This window comes from Arachis ipaensis, chromosome B8 (assembly GCF_059453495.1).
Source record: "Arachis ipaensis isolate K30076 ecotype BB chromosome B8, ASM5945349v1, whole genome shotgun sequence".
Lineage (NCBI taxonomy): Eukaryota > Viridiplantae > Streptophyta > Magnoliopsida > Fabales > Fabaceae > Arachis > Arachis ipaensis.
In genome coordinates, this window is record NC_142443.1 from 40,332,797 (window position 1) to 40,354,016 (window position 21,220).

A 21,220-nucleotide genomic window follows, 5' to 3' on the forward strand; every position below is an offset into this window, starting at 1 on the left:
CTACTGATTCGGTTGTTTTACGTGCAGAAGACATGGCAGCTAGGAGAGTTACCATCCAGGAGGAAGGAGCCCCTGATTTTACAATGCAACCGTTTCAAGCGCATCATCCAGCGGTAGCTACAGATTTTGAAATAAAGACCGCACTGCTAAATTTGATGCCCAAGTTTCATGGCCTACCTGCTCAAGAGCCTATCAAGCACTTGAGAGATTTCCAGGCAGCCTGTTCTACTGTCAGGCGTGATGGTACTGATGAAACTTCAATTTTGCTGAAAGCTTTCCTGTTTTCTCTTGAGAGAAAAGCAAGAGAGTGGTACTACACTCAACCTCTAGCAAATGTATCCAACTGGGATACACTCAGAAAGGAATTTTTGGAGAAATTCTTTCCATCTGAAGTTACTGATAAACTGAGGAAGGATATTTCCACAATTATTCAGGATGACAATGAGACTCTCTTTGAATACTGGGAGCGCTTCAATAATCTTCTGGAAGCATGCCCCCACCACATGATTGACAAGATAGTGTTACTTAGCTATATCACACAGGGCATGAGGCCCCAAGATAAGACCACATTGGAAAATGCTAGCAATAGGTCTATGAAGAAGTACAAGACCACTGATGAGGTTTGGCAATTGATCAGTGATTTAGCTGAATCTACTAGGAACCATAGACAAAAGCAAGGCCGTTCAAAAGCCGTTGTAGAAGTATCCTCTAGCAGAGAGACTGCTGCTCTAGCTCAGATTATATGTGAGATGACCAACTTGCTGAAGCAGATACAATTGAATCAACAACAAGCTCAGCAAGCTCAACCTCCTTTGCCATAGTAAAACCAACAATTAGTCCCGCAAAGAATTTGCGGAATCTGTGCTGATTATAGCCATTACACTGATGAATGCCTGCAGCTCCAACAAGAAGACAACATGGTGGCATCCACTCATAACTTCTATGACCGCCCCAACCAAGGGTACAATCAAAGTGGAAATAATAACCATGGATGGCAGGACAATTCTAACCAGAATTGGAGGGACAACAATAACAGTGGAGGCCAAGATAATCAGGGAAATCAGAAATGGAATAATAACAACAACATGCAGCAGAATCAACCTTACAGAGCACCTCACCTGAGGCAAAACCAAGGACCACAGAACAATCAACAGCAGACCTTTCAATTCACTCACTCTTCTTCATCTCCTAATGAAGAGTTACTACAATCTTTTGAGTGAAGACAGCAGACCATGGAAAATAACATCATGAATAGTATTAATGCCAGTCTGAACGGTCTGACCTCTACCTTGCAAGCTCTTATGTCACAGATTGGAGCATCACAAAATTCTAGTAACCAACCTTCAAGCACCACTGGAATCCCCTCTCAACCATTACCCAATCCAAAGGGAGGCATTAATGCCATCACCCTGAGGTCCGGAACCACACTGCAGGAGAGGAATCAGGAGGAGCCAAGCTCACCAGAACACGCCTTAGCTGAAGAGGTGGTAGAGATAGAAGATGTTGAAGAGGAAGAGGACATACAAGACATAGCCGAAGAAGAAGAAACTCAACCACAGGAGGAAGCACCAAGAGGCGCAGACACTGCAGAAAACACTACCCCTATTCCATTCCCACAACTTGCAAGGAAGCCCAGGAAGCAGCTGGAACCCGACCCCAAAATGGTAGAAATATTCAAAAAGGTTGAGGTAACTGTTCCTCTTTTTGATGTTATTCAGCAAGTACCTAAATATGCAAAGTTTCTAAAAGATTTGTGTATTCATAAAGACAAAATTAATGAATTAGAAACTATTCCTTTAGGTAGTTCTATATCTGCTTTAATGGGAGGATTACCTGAAAAATGTAGTGATCCAGGTCCTTGTATAGTTAGTTGTACTATTAGTGGTGTAGTAATTTATGATTGCATGTGTGATTTAGGAGCATGTGTTAGTATAATGCCTTTGTCTATATATGATGTTTTGAGGCTCCCTCCCTTGAAAAGGTCGGCAGCTCGTTTTATGTTAGCAGATAAAAGCATTATTACAATGGCTGGAGTTGCTGAAGATGTTTTGGTGAACATTAAAGGGCTTACATTTTCCACTGATTTTTATATCTTGGAGATGCCCCATAATGATTCAGATAAGCCATCATCAATCCTACTTGGAAGACCATTTCTGAAGACATCAAAATTCAAATTGGATGCTTTTTCAGGAACATACTCCTTTGAAATAGATGGCCGCATAGTAATCTTCAATCTGAATGGAGTCATTGACAACCCCCCAGAAGATCGCTCTATCTTTCAGTGTGATGTCATAGATGAAAGTGTAGCTGAAGTTCACAAGGAAGAGTTAGAAGAGAGGCACACTGGACAAGGTCCAAGTGTGGGGACCCTCTTAATTGACAATGAGGGCACTTCGTCATTTTCACAAGCTCCAGATAATCCAGAGCCTACCCATGATCAAAAGTTAGAATTGAAACCCCTCCCTCCACATCTCAAATATGCTTATCTTGAAGATGAGCAGAGGTTCCCAGTTATCATTGCAAGGGAACTTACTTTTCAACAAGAAGAGCAGTTACTTGATGTGCTGAGGAAGCATAAGAAGGCAATTGGGTGGAGCTTGGTAGACATAGTAGGCATCAACCCTCAAGTATGTGAGCACAGAATATTTTTAGAAGAGGGAGCAAGACCTGTCCGTCAACCCCAAAGAAGATTGAATCCCACCATCTTGGAAGTTGTCAAAAAGGAAGTGACCAAACTATTGGAAGCAGGTATCATATATCCCATTTCAGACAGTGAATGGGTAAGCCCAGTACAAGTGGTGCCCAAGAAGTCTGGAGTCACTATAGTGAAGAATGAGCATGGAGAGCTCATAGCAACTAGAGTTCAGAATGCTTGGAGAGTCTGCATTGATTACATGCGTCTCAACCAAGCTACCCGTAAGGATCACTACCCACTTCCATTCATTGATCAAATGCTGGATCGCCTGTCAGGTAAATCACATTATTGCTTTTTAGATGGTTACACAGGTTATTTCCAGATTCATATAGCTCCTGAGGATCAGGAAAAGACTACTTTTACATGTTCTTTTGGGACTTATGCTTACAAGAGAATGCCCTTTGGCTTGTGCAATGCACCAACTACCTTCCAAAGGTGCATGATGAGTCTTTTCTCCGATCTTATTGAGGACTGTATGGAAGTTTTTATGGACGATTTTAGCGTTTATGGTGATTCTTTTAGCCTTTGCTTAGATGGATTATCTAGAGTATTAGATAGATGTGTTAATGTCACTTTATGGTAAAACAATGGATTGTATTAGGACATGTGGTATCTAATAATGGCATTTCTGTAGACCCAGCAAAGGTGAATGTTATTTCTAGTCTACCTTACCCCTCTTCTGTGAGGGAAGTCCGTTCGTTCCTTGGCCATGCAGGTTTTTACAGGAGATTTATTAAGGACTTTAGTAAGTTCGCACTTCCCTTATCCAGATTACTACAGAAGGATATTGAGTTCGAGTTCAGTGAGGATTGCAAACAAGCATTTGATAAGCTGAAGACTGCTCTGACTCAAGCTCCAATTGTGAGAGGACCAGACTGGAACCAGCCATTTGAAATCATGTGCGATGCTTCCAACCATGCAGTAAGAGCAGCGCTGGCTCAGCGTGAAGGTAAGGATCCTTTCGTCATTGCTTATGCGTCTAAGACTTTAGACACTGCCCAGTCCAACTATACTACTACTGAAAAAGAGCTTCTTGCTATTGTTTTTGCTCTGGATAAATTCCGAGCTTATTTACTTGGTACTAGAGTAGTAGTGTATTCGGACCATGCAGCTTTAAAGTATCTATTAGCTAAAAAGGAGTCCAAACCAAGACTTATACGTTGGATACTGCTATTACAAGAATTTGATTTAGAAATAAAGGATATGAGTGGTAATCAAAATTTAGTGGCAGACCACTTGAGTCGCCTTGAGCATATTAAGGATGATTCTACTCCTATAGATGATAATTTTCCTTTTGATAACCTGCAAGCAGTATCTGAGGTAGTCCCTTGGTATGCACCTATTGTTAATTATTTAGTTAGCCGCACATTTCCTCCAAATTTTTCTAAGCATCAAAGAGACAAGCTGAAAAGCGAGTCTAAATATTATATATGGGATGACCCATATTTATGGAGATGTGGCATTGATCAAGTAATTAGACGTTGTGTGCCTCAATCAAAATTCCAGTCCATTTTAGAGGCCTGTCACTCATCTGAGAGTGGAGGACATTTTGGCCCTCAAAGAATAGCTAGAAAGATCTTAGATTGTGGATTCTGGTGTCCTACTCTTTTTAGAGACGCTGCTGAATTTTGCAAATCTTGTCTCCCATGCCAGAAATTTGGTAATATATCCAGGAGGGATGAGATGCCTCAACAAATTATGCTTTTCTGTGAAATTTTTTATGTTTGGGGCATTGACTTCATGGGTCCATTCCCAAATTCTAATGGATATTTTTATATATTGTTAGCTGTAGATTATGTTTCCAAATAGGTGGAAGCAATTCCTACCCGCACTGATAATGCTAACACTGTTGTTTCCTTTGTGAGAAACCATATTATATGTCACTTCGGATCACCACGAGCAATCGTGAGCGACCAAGGCACCTATTTTTGTAACAGGAGACTAACAGGATTAATGAAGAAGCATGGGATAATTCATAAAGTTGCAACAGCTTACCATCCCCAAACTAATGGGCAAGCTGAGGTGTCAAACAGAGAAATTAAGCGTATCTTGCAAAAGATAGTAAAGCCTCATAGAAAAGACTGGAGCACCAGGCTACAAGATGCACTCTGGGCATATAGAACATCATATAAGACACCCATTGGGATGAGTCCTTTCCGCTTGGTTTATGGAAAATCTTGTCATCTCCCAGTTGAAGTAGAACACAGAGCTTTTTGGGCAGTTAAGGAGTGCAACATGGGAATTGAGAAAGCCGGAGCCGAAAGGAAGTTGTAACTGCAGGAACTGGAGAGCCTTCGCCTAGAAGCTTATGAAAACTCCAGAATATACAAGGAAAAGATGAAGGCTGTACATGATCAAAACATCAAGAAGAAAGAGTTCCAACCTGGGGATTTAGTCCTCCTTTACAAATCTCGACTAAGGCTCATGCCAGGCAAGTTGAGATCAAGATGGGAAGGTCCATACAGAGTAGAGAAGGCCGAACCGTACGGAGTTTATCACCTAAGCCATCCTTCAAGCTCTGAACTTATTAAGGTTAATGGACAACGCCTGAAGCTATACCATGGTGAGAAGATACAGAGAAACAAGGAGCTTGAGATCTTCCTCTTGGAAGATCCCCACATAGCAGAAGATTGAGCTAGTGGAGCGTCCAACTTACGGACGTTAAAGCAAAGTGCTAGGTGGGAGACAACTCACCATGGTATGATCGTTCTTTTCTTTATTTTTAGTTTTTTCCTATTCAATAACTCTTCTCTTTATCAGTGCATTTCGTGCATTTACATCTGCATATAAAAAAAAATTTTACTACGCGACGCGATCGCATCAACGACGCGTCCGCGTCACAGGGAGAGTAAAGAAAAATAAAAATGAACAGAAAGTCACGCTGGAGTATGGCTGGAAGCGTGCCAATGGCACAAATCAACCCACGCGACCGTGTCGCTGACGCGTTCGCGTCGCATGGGAATCATGGCCTCCCACGCGACCGCGTGCCCTGAGTTTTCAACGTAAAAGGGTGCACAATGAAATATTGTGCGAGAGTGATGCTGGATTGGTGCTGGAAGCACAATCCTTATCACGCGACCGCGTCGCCGACGTGGCTGCATCATCCATTTTCTGGCGCACACTCACGCGATCGCGTGACCCACGCGATCGCGTCGTCCCAATTTTGGCAAATAAATTAATTTGAACAGAGAGTTGTGCTAGTGCGAGGCTGCACTCGCGCCAGAAGCATAACATGGGTCACGCGACCGCGTGACCGACGCGATCGCGTCACCATAATTGAAGCACATCCACACGAACGCGTGCCCCACGCGGCCGTGTCGCATGCGCCGCACAGCTCAACCTAAAATTGCCACATATCTTATCTTTCTCTCCTCCAAATCCTAATTTTCCTTTTCCCTCCTTATTTCTTCCTTCTCCCTTCTTCCTTCTATCTCACCTATCACTCTCTCTCTCTCTCTCTCTCACTTCTATTACCAAGGTTCTATTTTTTTCTTCCTTCTTCTCTTTTCTATCATTTTATATATTATTTTATATATTATTTTTCTTTTCATTATTCATATTTTCCTTCTTCTTCTTTTCCTTTTTACATGGTGTTAGAAATTTTTTTTTGAGTCATTATCCCTCATTATATGCTTGTGGATTGTTGCAAATTATTTGACAATTATTTTTATTCTATTTAAGGGATTGCTTGCATGTTCACCTTCATATTTTCTATACCTTATTCATCATGCATGCTATGTGTTTGTGAAAAAGCTCAAATGGCATTATGCACTTCTCTATGTTGTTATACTATTCAATGCTTGCTTTTCACAACTTTCCTTTACCATTGTATTAATTGGATTTAATTGTCAATACAAACGTGATGGTTTGTTACAAAGTATTGCTTGGTCTATGCTACTCATGCCCTTTGTCGGCATGTCAATAAACACCTTGCAGTCACTTGTCTTTCTATGCACTAGCTATTTTCCATTGTTGGCTTTTCACATGTACTCGAGAGCATGTGTTAATGTCATCTACATCCTAATGTGCATCCATCACCACTCTTCTGTTCTCTTCCTTGCTATATATCTATTTGAATTTAATTTACTTTCTCCTCTCTTTTCAGGATGGCCACCAAGAAAGGAAAGGAGAAAGCGACTCCTAAACCCCCAGCAAGAAGAGGCACTAAAAGAGCATTAGTGGCAGAGCCCTCTTCAACCGCAGTCAAGCCCTCAACAAAAAGAGTTAAGAGGATAATAAAGGTTGATGAAAAGGAGAAAGCCTTTCCAGCAAAGGACACTGCGCGATTTCCCAATCGCTACTGTGAGCAGATGTTCCCTATCCTAGCAGAAAGGAACTATAACAATGAATACCTTCTTATCCTCCCGTCCAATATTGCTACCTTTGTTGAGCCACAAATTGAACGAAGACAATGGGGTTTCCTACGGAGACAGCCAAGGCAGGTCAATCTTTCTTGGGTAGTTGAGTTCTACTCTAACTTCTACATGCCAACCCTGCAGTCTGTTTATGTCCGGCAGAAGCAAGTCCCCATCATAAAAGAGGCCATTCAGCAAGCTCTGAGTCTTTCCCCTATTCCAGAAGGAATGGACGCCTTCCAAGAAGCCGCACTTAAGCGCCAGAGGTACCAATTTGACTGGGACTCCGTTCTCGGAGTTATCGCATTACCTGGCAGCCGTTGGATCTACGGATACCACCGTACCCGTCCTAAGGGAATCTTGGCTTCAGCACTTACCTTGGAGGCTCGCGTCTGGGCACAGATCATGTCCCATTACATCTTTTCAAGCACTCATGAGTCCTCCTTCACCTCGGACATGGCTGTTCTACTATGGTGCATCCTTACAGACCAACCTCTGCATCTCTCAAGACATATCCGGAATGCTATGGGACACGTACAAATTTCGGGCAACTTACCTTTCCCCGCCTTGGTCTTAGATCTTGTCTCAGCAGCCGGAGTCTCCTACAGAGCTGGAGACACCAAGCCGTGCTTCCACGGGATGATCAATATGTCCCTAACGGGAAATACCTCAGACTCCCAGCAGCCACTACAAGCCTTCCTACTACTCCAGTTGAAGATAATCCTTCTTCAACACCACAAGCACCTAAAACTGATGAATTGCTCCAGCAGATAATCGAAAGGTTGGATTGGCAAGAACAGAAAGCAAAGATGAGAGAGCGCCATAACGAGCGCCGATTCAAACACCTCAAGGAGCTACTCAAGGGACACTTCAAGGACTCGGATACCCCAGACTCCACTTCTTTTACCAGCACAGGGAGCCATAATGGTCCCGACTGTGGAGATACTGCCACCAGCCCACCCTTGTTCCTAACAGACGGCACCGAGGACGGTGCAAAGCCTTAAGTGTGGGGAGGTCGGTCAGTACCTGACTTCCGGATGTAATTTCTTTTCCCTAGCACCAATAATTAGGATATTTTAGTTAGATTTTCTTTTTTTTTTATAGAATAGAATAAATTGCACAGGTTAGGATAGTTGCATGCATGTTCTACTTGATTGAAAAGACAATAAGTTTCTTTTAAGACTCTATCTTTGGAACAAAAATTTCACTAATTTTTCAAAATTTTATGATAAATTTGCTTGAGTTGTATTTGGAACATGACATTTGAGCTAAAGAACACACAACCTGTGAAATATTTGAGCCTTTATGTATGGTTACATTATTTAACCATAATTATTTCTTTCTTGTGTGTTTACTTCTCTATGATTGTAATCTATATTTTGTTTTATCTTATATGTCCAATATTTATTATATTTGCATCCTTGCACATGATTGAGGCCATTATTTGTTTAAACTCACTTATCCAAATTAAGCCAACCCTTTTCAATTACCTTTGTTAACCACTTTGAGCCTTTAAATCCCATTTGTTCTATATTTTACCACATTACTAACCTTAAGCTGAAAAACAATTGTATATCCCAAATTGAATCTTTAGTTAGCTTAAGATAGAATTGTGTGTGTTAGTTAAGTATGGGAAATTATGGGAACAAAAGTTGTTAAGGGAATGTGTCATGAGAATTTAATGGGAATTTGGATACCCACTCATGTGAAACTATAAGAATTAAAAATCTATGTGCATTGATAAGCTATATTTATTTTAATGTCAAAAAAAATATTTATATAAATAAATAAGGGGACAAAAGTTACCCCAATGTCAAATTCAGAATTCAAAGATCAATGCACATATGATAGAATCAAATAAAAAGTTGATACATGAGTATGGATAGAAAAAGGGAATTCTGGGTAGCTAGGTATGAACTTTAAGATTACATTAAAAATATATAGGTTGGGTTGAAGCTTGGGTTAATTAAAGATTCAATTTATTAGCTCACTTGACTAAATGTATACCCCTACCTGTACCTTAGCCCCATTACAACCTTGAAAAGACCTCATGATGTTTGCATTGGTATATTAACTGTTGTTGATTGGTTAGGAGAAGAACAAAAGTTAGAAAGCATGATTAGAGAAGGATAGAGTGATTACCCTATACACTAAAGATTAGAGCGTACATACACTATTAGTGAGGGTTCAATGCTTGAATTTTCATGTTCCCTGCTTTCATGAGCTATCTTCTTGCACTTTTATCTGTTTTATTGTATAATGATAGAATTAGTAAAATTTGATTTGTAATTGTTTTGAAGAGCTTATTTACTTTTGATCAAGTGGGCAAGAATCATATAGTTGCATTTATATATATATATATATATATATATATATATATATATATATATATATATATAGGTTTGCATTGCATTTCATGAGTTTCTACATGTTCATACTTATTTCCTTATCTCCTTCAATTAAGCATGAGGACATGCTAATGTTTAAGTATGGGGAGGTTGATAAACCACTATTTTATGGTTTATATTGTGTTTAATTGTGTGGTTTTATCATGATCCTTACCCACTTATTCATTAAATTAGCATGAAATTATAATTCCTTCCTGAATTTATAACATGTTTGAAAACTGCTTCCTAGAGACTTTAATTATGTATTTTTAATTCTCCTTTATTCCATTCGATACTGTGATCTGTGTGTTGAGTGTTTCAGACTCTATAGGGCATGAATGAGTTGGAGATTGGAAAGGAAGCTAGCAAAAATGGAAGGAACACAAGAATTTGAGAAGATAACCAACGAGAAGTGACGCGGTCGCATGGCTCACACGACCGCGCGAAGGAGAGCAAATCACAGTGACGCGGCCGCATGGCTCACGCAGCCGCACAGATTGGAAAAGCTCAAGCGACGCGGTAGCGTGGACGACGCAAACGCGTGGCAAGGAAAAGCACAAATGACGCGTCCGCATGGATGATGCGATCGCGTGACATGTGCGATCTGCATAATCTGCAGGATTCGCTGGGGGCGATTTTGGACCTTATTTCGACCCAGTTTTCGGCCCAGAACAGCAGACTAGAGCTAGAGAATATGCAGAAACAAAGAACAATATTCATTCTAGACAGTTTTCAGTTTTTTTAGATCTAGTTTTACTCCTTTAGGTTTTTTTCTCTCTAGGTTTTAGAATTTTAATTTTTCAATTGGTCTTAGTATTGGAACATTGAGAAGAGTTATTTTCCTCATCAAGACTTCATCATTCTAGTTCGTCCTCTTAACTTGGTTTTATTCTTCCATGTTCTTCGCTTTGTTCAATTTTGTTATTTGAATGCTTTCATGATTATTTAATACAAGGATTATTTCCTCCATTTTAATTTATTTTTCCATTCTAATAATCATGTCTTCTTTTAATTCCCTTTCATGTGTTATGGATTTATTATTTACAATGAGTGAGTAGTTCCCTCACTTGATGGGAAGTTGATTGAAAGGAACTCTTGAGTTGGAAGGATTGAAAGAAAATTTGTAATTGGGTAACTGTTGGATTGTTATCTAATCACTAACACCAATCCCTTTGAACTAAGTGGGTTGCAACTCGTTAATAGATCTAGCATTCCAACTTGTTTGACTTTCTTTTACCTAGTAAAGGATAACTAAACAGAACAACCATTAATTATAAATTAATCTTGAGATCATTCCATCAATAATAGAGATTCCAACTAATCAACTCCCAGTCAAGGCTTTTATTCATATTATTTGAATTTTCTCAATTTAATTTTCCACCTACTTAACTCAACTTCTTGGAACATCTGATTAATAAAATAGCACACTTTTCTGCAACTCGTTGGGAGACGACCTGGGACTTAAACTCCCAGTAATTTTTAATTTAAACTCTCTGTGACATATTTCTAAATTGATAGGCAGATTTTCGGTGAGTTAAGAGCTATACTTGTAACGTAACTATTTTAATAATTTTTAATTCACCAACTTCTATGTCTCATCATGCATCTGATCCCTCTTGGATATATTACCAAATTTTTGGCATGGGAAACAAGATTTACAAAAATCAGCAGCGTCTCTAAAAAGAGTAAGCCACCAGAATCCACAGTCTAGGATTTTTCTAGCTGTTCTTTGAGGGCCAAAATGTCCTCCACTCTCAGATGAGTGGCAGGCCTCTAAAATGGACTGGAATTCTGATTGAGGCACACACCGTCTAATTACCTGGTCAGCGCCACATCTCCATAAATATGGGTCATCCCATATATAATATTTAGACTCGCTTTTCAGCTTGTCTCTTTGATGCTTAGTAAAGTTTGGCGGAAAAGTGCGGCTAACTAGATAATTAGCTACAGGTGCATACCAAGGGACTACCTCAGATACTGCTTGCAGGTTATCAAATGGGAAATTATTAGCTATAGGAGTGGAGTCATCCTTAATGTGCTCAAGGCGACTCAAGTGGTCTGCCACTAGATTCTGGTTACCACTCCTATCCTTAATTTCTAAATCAAATTCTTGTAGTAGCGGTATCCAACGTATAAGCCTTGGTTTAGATTCCTTTTTAGCTAATAGATACTTTAGAGCTGCGTGGTCTGAGTATACTACTACTTTCGTACCAAGTAAATAGGCTCGGAATTTATCCAGAGCAAAAATAATAGCAAGAAGCTCTTTCTCAGTAGTAGTATAATTAGACTGAGCGGTATCTAAAGTTTTAGATGCATAAGCAATTACAAAGGGGTCCTTACCTTCACGCTGAGCCAGTGCTGCACCTACTGCATGGTTGGAAGCATCGCACATTATTTCAAATGGCTGGCTCCAGTCTGGTCCTTTCACAATTGGGGCTTGAGTCAGGGCGGTCTTCAGCTTATCAAACGCTTGTTTGCAATTCTCACCGAACTCGAACTCAATATCTTTCTACAGTAGTCTGGATAAGGGAAGAGCTACCTTACCGAAGTCCTTAATGAATCTCCTGTAAAAACCTACATGGCCAAGAAACGAACGGACTTCCCTCACAGAGGAGGGGTAAGGTAAACTAGAAATAACATCCACCTTTGCTGGATCTACAGAAATGCCAGTATTAGACACAACATGTCCTAGTACAATCCCTTGTTTAACCATAAAGTGACATTTTTCAAAATTCAATACAAGGTTTGTACTGACACATCTTTCTAACACTCTAGATAAACTATCCAAGCAAAGATTGAAGGAATTGCCATATACACTAAAGTCATCCATAAAAACCTCCATACAGTCCTCAATAAGATCAGAGAAAAGACTCATCATGCACCTTTGGAAAGTAGCTGGTGCATTGCACAAGCCAAAGGGCATTCTCTTGTAAGCATAAGTCCCAAAAGGACATGTAAAAGTGGTCTTTTCCTGATCTTCAGGAGCTATATGAATCTAGAAATAGCCTGTGTAACCATCTAAAAAATGATAATGTGATTTACCTGACAGGCGATCCAGCATTTGATCAATGAATGGAAGAGGATAGTGATCCTTATGAGTGGCTTGGTTAAGACGCCTGTAATCAATGCAGACTCTCCAGGCGTTCTGTACTCTGATTGCCATGAGCTCTCCATGCTCATTCTTCACTGTAGTGACTCTAGATTTCTTGGGCACCACTTGTACTGGGCTCACCCATTCACTGTCTGTGATGGGGTAGATGATATCTGCCTCCAGTAGTCTGGTCACTTTCTTTTTGACAACTGATGAGCAGATAATTTATACGCTTTTTGGCATTGTTTTTACTTAGTTTTTAGTATGATTTAGTTGGTTTTTAGTATATTTTTATTATTTTTTAATTAAAAATCACATTTCTGGACTTTACTATGAGTTTGTGTGTTTTTCTGTGATTTCAGGTATTTTCTGGTTGAAATTGAGGGAGCTGAGCAAAAATCTTATTCAGGCTGAAAAAGGACTGCTGATGCTGTTGGATTCTGACCTTCCTGCACTCAAAGTAGATTTTCTGGAGTTACAGAACTCCAAATGACGCACTCTCAATTGCGTTGGAAAGTAGACATCCAGGGATTTCCAGAAATATATAATAGTCCATAATTTGCTCAAGGATAGATGACGTAAACTGGCGTTCAACGCCAGTTCCATGTTGCAGTCTGGCGTCCAGCGCCAGAAACAAGTTACAAGTTGGAGTTCAACGCCAGAAACAGGTTACAACCTGGCGTTGAATGCCCAAAACAGCCCAGGCACGTGAGAAGCTTAAGTCTCAGCCCCAGCACACGCCAAGTGGGCCCCAAAAGTGGATTTCTGCGCTATCTATCATAGTTTACTCATTTTCTGTAAACCTAGGTTACTAGTTTAGTATTTAAACAACTTTTAGAGATTTATTTTGTACCTCATGACATTTTTAGATCTGAACTTTGTACTCTTTGACGGCATGAGTCTTTAAACTCCATTGTTGGGGGTGAGGAGCTCTACAGCGTCTTGATGAATTAATGCAAGTATCTCTGTTTTCCATTCAAACACGCTTGTTCATATCCAAGATGTTCATTCACGCTTCACTATGAAGAAGGTGATGATCCGTGACACTCATCACCTTCCTCAGTCCATGAACGTGTGCCTGACAACCACCTCCGTTCTACATCAGATTGAATGAGTATCTCTTAGATTTCTTAATCAGAATCTTCGTGGTATAAGCTAGAATTGATGGCGGCATTCATGAGAATCCGGAAAGTCTAAACCTTGTCTGTGGTATTCAGAGTAGGATTCAAGGATTGAATGGCTGTGACGAGCTTCAAACTCGCGATTGTTAGGCGTAGTGACAGACGCAAAAGAATCAAGGGATTCTATTCCGACATGATCGAGAACCAACAGATGATTAGCCGTGCTGTGACAGAGCATTTGGACCATTTTCACTGAGAGGACGGGAAGTAGCCATTGACAACGGTGACACCTTACATACAGCTTGCCATGGAAGGAGCCTTGCGTGTGTGAAGAGGAGTACAAGAGAAAAACTGAAATAAAGAAGACAAAGCATCTCCAAAACCCCAACATATTCTTCATTATTGAGTAACAAGTCTTTGTTTCATGCCCTTTTATTCCTTGCAATCAAATTTGATAAGTGAATTGTTTTATTGTTTTCCTAACTAAGAGTTACAAGGTAACCATAGATTGCTTCAAGCCAACAATCTCCTGGGATCGACCCTTACTCACGTAAGGTATTGCTTGGACGACCCAGTGCACTTGCTGGTTAGTGGTACGAGTTGTAAAAAGTGTGATTTACAATTCGTGCACCAAGTTTTTGGTGCCGTTGCCGGGGATTGTTTAAGTTTGAACAACTGACGGTGAATCTTGTTGCTTAGATTAGGAAATTTTTGTCTTTTAGGTCAGAGTCTTTTATTTTCTTTTCAAAAATTTTTCAAAAAAATATTGTTTTTCTTGTTTGATCTTTAATTTTTCTTGTTCTGTTTCTTTTCTTGTTTTTTTTTTTGTGCCTTTTCAAAACATTAATTTTCAAAAAAAAAATTTACTCCTTCAAAACAATTGTTATATCCATAACTCAGTTGGCTAGAGCGTTGGTCTATGTTCTTGGTAATTGGGTATTTTCTTTTCAAAATCTTCTTTTTCAAAAAATAATTTTTCTATTAAATCTTGTACCAAACTTTAAGTTTGGTGTTTTCTTGTTGATTTTTCTTTGTTTTTCGAAAATTTTAGCTTGGTTTTCTAAAAATTTTAAGTTTGGTGTTCCTTCTTCATGTTCTTGTTGTTCTTGTGAGTCTTCAAGGCGTTCTTGAGTTTTCCTTGTGTCTTGATCTTAAAATTTTTAAGTTTGGTGTTCCTTGGTGTTTTCCCTCCAAAATTTTCGAAAACAAGGAGCATTAGATCTAAAAATTTTAGATCTTGTGTTATTTTATTGTTTTTCTCTTTCCTTATTAAATTCAAAAATATCTTTTCCCTCTATTTTAAAGCAATTTTTCGAAAATCAATTTTAAAATTCAGATTTTTTTATTTCAAAATTTAAAACCCTTTTCAAAAAAAAATCATATCTTTTTCAAAACTTCCTAACCACTTTCTCTTTCCTCATTTTTTCGAAAATTCTCACCCAATTTTTATTTATTTTATTTTAATTTATTTCATTTTCGAAATAAATAAATAAATAAATAAATAAAAATATTTTTTTTAATTTTACATCATCTCCCTTTCTCCATCATGGATCTAAGTGGAAATGAACAATCCAGAAGGACTCTGGGGTCATATGCTAACCCCTTTACTGCTTCATATGGGAGTAGTATCTGCATACCCTCCATTAGAGTCAGTAGCTTTGAGTTGAATCCTCAGCTCATTATCATGGTGCAGCAAAGCTGCCAGTATTCCGGTCTTCAACAGGAAGAACCTACAGATTTTCTGGCACAGTTTTTACAAATTGCTGACACAGTACATGATAAGGAAGTAGATCAGGATGTCTACAGATTATTACTGTTCCCATTTGCTGTAAAAGACCAAGCTAAGAGGTGGTTAAATAACCAACCTAAAGCTAGCATAAAGACATGGAAACAGCTGACAGAAAAATTCCTGAATCAATACTTTCCTCCAAAACGGATGACACAGCTAAGGCTGGACATCCAAGGCTTTAAACAAGGAGATAATGAATCTCTTTATGATGCCTGGGAGAGATACAGAGAGATGCTAAGAAAATGCCCCTCTGAAATGTTTTCAGAGTGGGTTTAGCTAGACATCTTCTATTATGGGCTTACAGAAAGGGCTCAGCTTTCTCTAGATTACTCAGCTGGTGGATCTATCCACATGAGAAAGACAATTGAAGAAGCTCAAGATCTCATTGATACAGTTGCCAGAAATCAGCATCTGTACCTAAGCAGTGACCCTTCCATGAAAGAAGAGGTTAAAACAGTAACTGCTGAACTTAATCCTGCAGAACAAGCTGCTGAATTCAATCAGCAATTGGATTTTCTAACAAAACAGTTAGCCGAATTCAAGGAGAGACTACAAGAGACAAGGATGGCTAATATAAATATGGAAGAACAATTAAAGCAAACAAAGCAGCAACTGTCAAAACAAATAACAGAAGAATGCCAAGCAGTTCAATTAAGAAGTGGGAAAACATTAAATACCCCACCTCAAGGCAGCAGGAAGCCAAGAAATGAGCAAGCTACCCAAATTCCATCTGAGGACAGTAAGAGCCTGGGGAAAAATAATTCTGGCGCTAAAACGCTAGAAATTGGGTGGAAGGCTGGCACTGAACGCCCAAACCATGCTCAAGACTGGCGTTCAACGCCAGAAACAAGCAAGGAACTGGCGTTGAACGCCCAAAGGAAGCACAGTTCTGGCGTTCAGACGCCAGGAACAGATGAGGAGTTGGCGTCTAACGCCACTCCAGCTTCCAACCCTGGCTTTCAAATGCCAGTGAGGGATCAGACACCTGCAAGTGCTGATAATAAATCCCTCAAGAAGGCTTCTCAACCTACCTCTGCAGGAAATAAACCTGCAGCAACTAAGGTTGAGGAATACAAAGCCAAGATGCCTTATCCTCAAAAACTCCGCAAAGAGGAGCAGGATAAGCAATTTGCCCGCTTTGCAGACTATCTCAGGACTCTTGAAATAAAGATTCCGTTTGCAGAGGCACTTGAGCAAATACCCTCTTATGCCAAGTTCATGAAAGATATCTTGAGTCATAAGAAGGATTGGAGAGAAACTGAAAGAGTTCTCCTCACTGAAGAATGCAGTGCAGTCATTCTGAAAAGCTTCCCAGAAAAGCTTAAAGATCCCGGGAGCTTTATGATACCATGCATATTAGAGGGTAACTGCACCAAGACAGCTCTATATGATCTTGGGGCAAGCATCAACCTAATCCCTGCATCCACTATCAGAAAGCTTGGCTTGACTGAAGAGGTCAAACCAACCCGGATCTGTCTTCAACTTGCTGATGGCTCCATTAAATACCCATCAGGCATAATTGAGGACATGATTGTCAAGGTTGGGCCATTTGCCTTCCCTACTGACTTTGTAGTGCTGGAAATGGAGGAGTACAAGAGTGCAACTCTCATTCTAGGAAGACCATTCCTAGAAACTGGACGAACCCTCATTGACGTCCAAAAAGGGGAGATAACCCTGAGAGTCAATGAGGATGAGTTTAAGTTGAATGTTGTCAAAGCTATGCAACATCCAGACACATCAGACGACTGCCTGGGCATTGATATTATTGACTCCCTGGTGGAAGAGGTCCATATGACTGAGAGTCTCGAATCAGAGCTAGAGGACATTTTTAAAGATGTTCAGCCTAATCTGGAGGAACCAGAGGAAATAAAAGAACCTCTAAAAATCCTCAGGAAGAGGAGAAACCTCCTAAACCCAAGCTCAAACCACTACCACCATCCCTGAAATATGCATTTCTGGGAGAAGGTGACACTTTTCCTGTAATCATAAGCTCTGCTTTAGGGCCACAGGAAGAGAAAGCACTACTTCAGGTGCTAAGGACACACAAGACAGCTCTTGGGTGGTCCATAAGTGATCTTAAGGGCATTAGCGCAGCCAGATGCATGCACAAGATCCTATTGGAGGATGATGCTAAGCCAGTGGTTCAACGACAGAGGCGACTAAATCCCACCATGAAGGAGGTAGTGCAGAAAGAGGTCACTAAGTTACTAGAGGCTGGGATTATCTATCCTATTTCTGATAGCCCCTGGGTGAGCCCTGTCCATGTTGTCCCTAAGAAGGGAGGAATGACAGTGGTTTATAATGAAAAGAATGAACTGGTTCCTACAAGAACAGTTACAGGGTGGCGTATGTGTATTGACTACAGAAGGCTCAATACAGCCACCAGGAAGGATCATTTTCCTTTACCATTCATAGACCAGATGCTAGAGAGACTAGCAGGTCATGAATATTACTGCTTTTTGGATGGCTATTCAGGTTACAACCAAATTACAGTAGATCCTCAGGACCAAGAGAAAATAGCATTCACATGTCCTTCTGGAGTGTTTGCCTACAGAAGGATGCCTTTTGGTCTGTGTAATGCACCTGCAACCTTTCATAGGTGCATGCTCTCTATCTTCTCTAATATGGTAGAGAAGTTTCTGGAAGTCCTCATGGATGACTTTTCAGTATTTGGAGACTCATTCAGCTCCTGCCTTAACCATTTAGCACTTGTTCTGAAAAGATGCCAAGAGATCAACCTAGTTTTAAACTGGGAAAAATATCACTTTATGGTGACTGAAGGGATTGTCCTTGGGCATAAAATTTCAAACAAGGGAATAGAGGTGAATCAAGCTAAAGTTGAAGTAATTGAAAAATTACCACCACCTGCCAATGTTAAGGCAATCAGAAGCTTTCTGGGGCATGCAGGATTCTATAGGAGGTTTATAAAGGATTTTTCAAAAATTGCAAAACCTCTGAGCAATCTGATAGCTGCTGACACGCCATTTGTGTTTGACACAAAGTGTCTGCAGGCATTTGAGACCCTAAAAGCTAAGCTGGTCACAGCACCAGTTATTTCTGCACCAGACTGGACATTACCATTCGAACTAATGTGTGATGCTAGTGACCATACCATTGGTGCAATATTGGGACAGAGGCATAACAAGATTCTGCATGTCATTTATTATGCTAGCAGTGTTTTAAATGATGCCCAGAAAAATTACACAACCACAGAAAAAGAATTACTTGCAGAGGTTTATGCCATTGACAAGTTTAGATCCTACTTAGTAGGATCAAAAGTGATTGTGTACACTGACCATGCTGCTCTTAAATATCTACTCACAAAGCAGAATTCAAAGCCCAGGCTCATAAGATGGGTGTTGCTTCTGCAAGAGTTTGATATAGAAATAAGAGACAGAAAAGGGACAGAGAATCAAGTAGCTGATCACCTGTCCCGGATAGAACCAGTAGCAGGAGCATCCCTCCCTCCTACTGAGATCTCTGAAACCTTTCCGAATGAGCAATTGTTTGCTATTCAAGAAACTCTGTGGTTTGCAGACATTGCAAACTATAAGACACAAGGTTCTCCTTCTGTAACCATGGAGAGGAAGCATGAAAAGCTTCTCTCACTGCAGAGTCAACCAAAGCCCCCACAGTCAAACTCTAAGTTTGGTGTTGGGAGGCCACAACCAAACTCTAAGTTTGGTGTTGAACCCCCACATTCAAACTCTAAGTTTGGTGTTGGGAGGTCCCAACCTTGCTCTGATTATCTGTGAGGCTCCATGAGAGCTCACTGTCAAGCTATTGACATTAAAGAAGCGCTTGTTGGGAGGCAACCCAATGTTATTTAATTATATCTATTTATTTTCCATGGCTATTTTATGTTTTCTTTAGGTTGATGATCATGTGAAGTCACAAAAATAAATGGAAATTTAAAAACAGAATGAAAAACAGCATGAAAAATAGCACACCCTGGAGGAAGATCATTCTAGCATTTAAACGCCAGAAACAAGTATCTGTCTGGCGTTTAACGCCAAAAACAAGCACCAAGCTGGCGTTTAACGCCAGAAACAAGCATCAGTCTGACGTTAAACGCCAGAAACAGGCTACATTTGGGTGTTTAACACCAGAAACAGGCAGCAGTCTGGCGTTAAACGCCAGGATTGCACAGTAAGGGCATTTTGTACACCTAATTGGAGCAGGGATGCTAAATCCTTGACCCCACTGGATCTGTAGACCCCACAGGATCCCCACCTACCTCACCATTCAAATTCAAGCTATTCCCCTCCCAAACCCACCCATTCACACACTTCCATCTCCTCCATCTTCTCCACTTCTTTCTTCTTCTGCTCGAGGATGAGTAAACCTTCTAAGTTTGGTGTGGTAAAAGCATTGCTTTTGTTTTTTTTCCATAATTCAGTGGTAGAGTAATTGACTGCAGATCAAAGAGCTATGAGGAAAGAGCAACAAAGGCAAGGAAGAGACATAGAGGAGCTCAAGAGCACCATTGGTTCTTCAAGAAGAGGAAGACGCCACCCTCATTAAGGTGGACCCATTCCTTAATCTCCTTTTTCTTATTTTCCTGTTTTTCGTTTACTATGCTTCATGTTTAATTATGTTTGTGTCTTTACTATATGATCACTAGTACCTAAGTGTCTATGTCTTAAAGATATGAATGTCCTATGAATCCATCACCTTTCTTAAATGAAAATTGTTTTCTGAAAAAGAAAAAGAAGTACATGAATTTCGAATTTTAAAATAGTTTAATTATTTTGATGTGGTGGCAATACTTTTTGTTTTCTGAATGAATGCTTGAGCAGTGCATATGTCTTTTGAATTTGTTGTTTATGAATGTTAAAATTGTTGGCTCTTGAAAGAATGATGAAAAAGGAGAAATGTTATTTGATAATCTAAAAAATCATAAAAATGATTCTTGAAGCAAGAAAAAGCAGTGAAGAACAAAACTTGCAGAAAAAAAGAGAGCAAGAAAAAGAAAAAGCAAGCAGAAAAAGCCAAAAGCTCTTTAAATCAAAAGGCAAGAGCAAAAAGCCAATAGCCCTTAAAACCAAAAGGCAAAGGTAATAAAAAGGATCCAAGGCTTTGAGCATCAGTGGATAGGAGGGCCTAAAGGAATAAAATCCTAGCCTTAGCGGCTAAACCAAGCTGTCCCTAACCATGTGCTTGTGGCGTGAAAGTGTCAAGTGAAAACTTGAGACTGAGCGGTTAAAGTCGAGGTCCAAAGCAAAAAACAGAGTGTGCTTAAGAACCCTGGACACCTCTAATTGGGGACTTTAGCAAAGCTGAGTCATAATCTGAAAAGGTTCACACAGTTATGTGTCTGTGGCATGTATGTATCCGGTGGTAATACTGGAAAACAGAGTGCTTAGGGCCACGGCCAAGACTCTTAAAGTAGTTGTGTTCAAGAATCAACATACTGAACTAAGAGAATCAATAACACTATCTAAATTCTGAGTTCCTATAGATGCCAATCATTCTGAACTTCAAAGGATAAAGTGAGATGCCAAAACTGTTCAGAAGCAAAAAGCTAATAGCCCCGCTCATCTAATTAACACTGATCTTCATAGATATTTTTGGAATACATTGTATATTCTCTTCTTTTTATTCTACTTTGTTTTTAGTTGCTTGGGGACAAGCAACAATTTAAGTTTGGTGTTGTGATGAGCGGATAATTTATACGCTTTTTAGCATTATTTTTACTTAGTTTTTAGTATGATTTAGTTGGTTTTTAGTATATTTTTATTAGTTTTTAATTAAAAATCATATTTCTGGACTTTACTATGAG

The 21,220-nt window shown here is 39.8% G+C and overlaps 1 non-coding gene across 1 annotated transcript; it reads right to left on the reverse strand.

The window, feature by feature from the left end:
* Positions 1-401: 401 nt before the first annotated feature.
* LOC148547777 (small nucleolar RNA R71) lies at positions 402-509 on the reverse strand. Its single transcript, XR_015898336.1, has one exon. It is a non-coding gene; the product is annotated as a small nucleolar RNA R71 (small nucleolar RNA).
* Between the last annotated feature and the right edge of the window lie 20,711 nt (positions 510-21,220).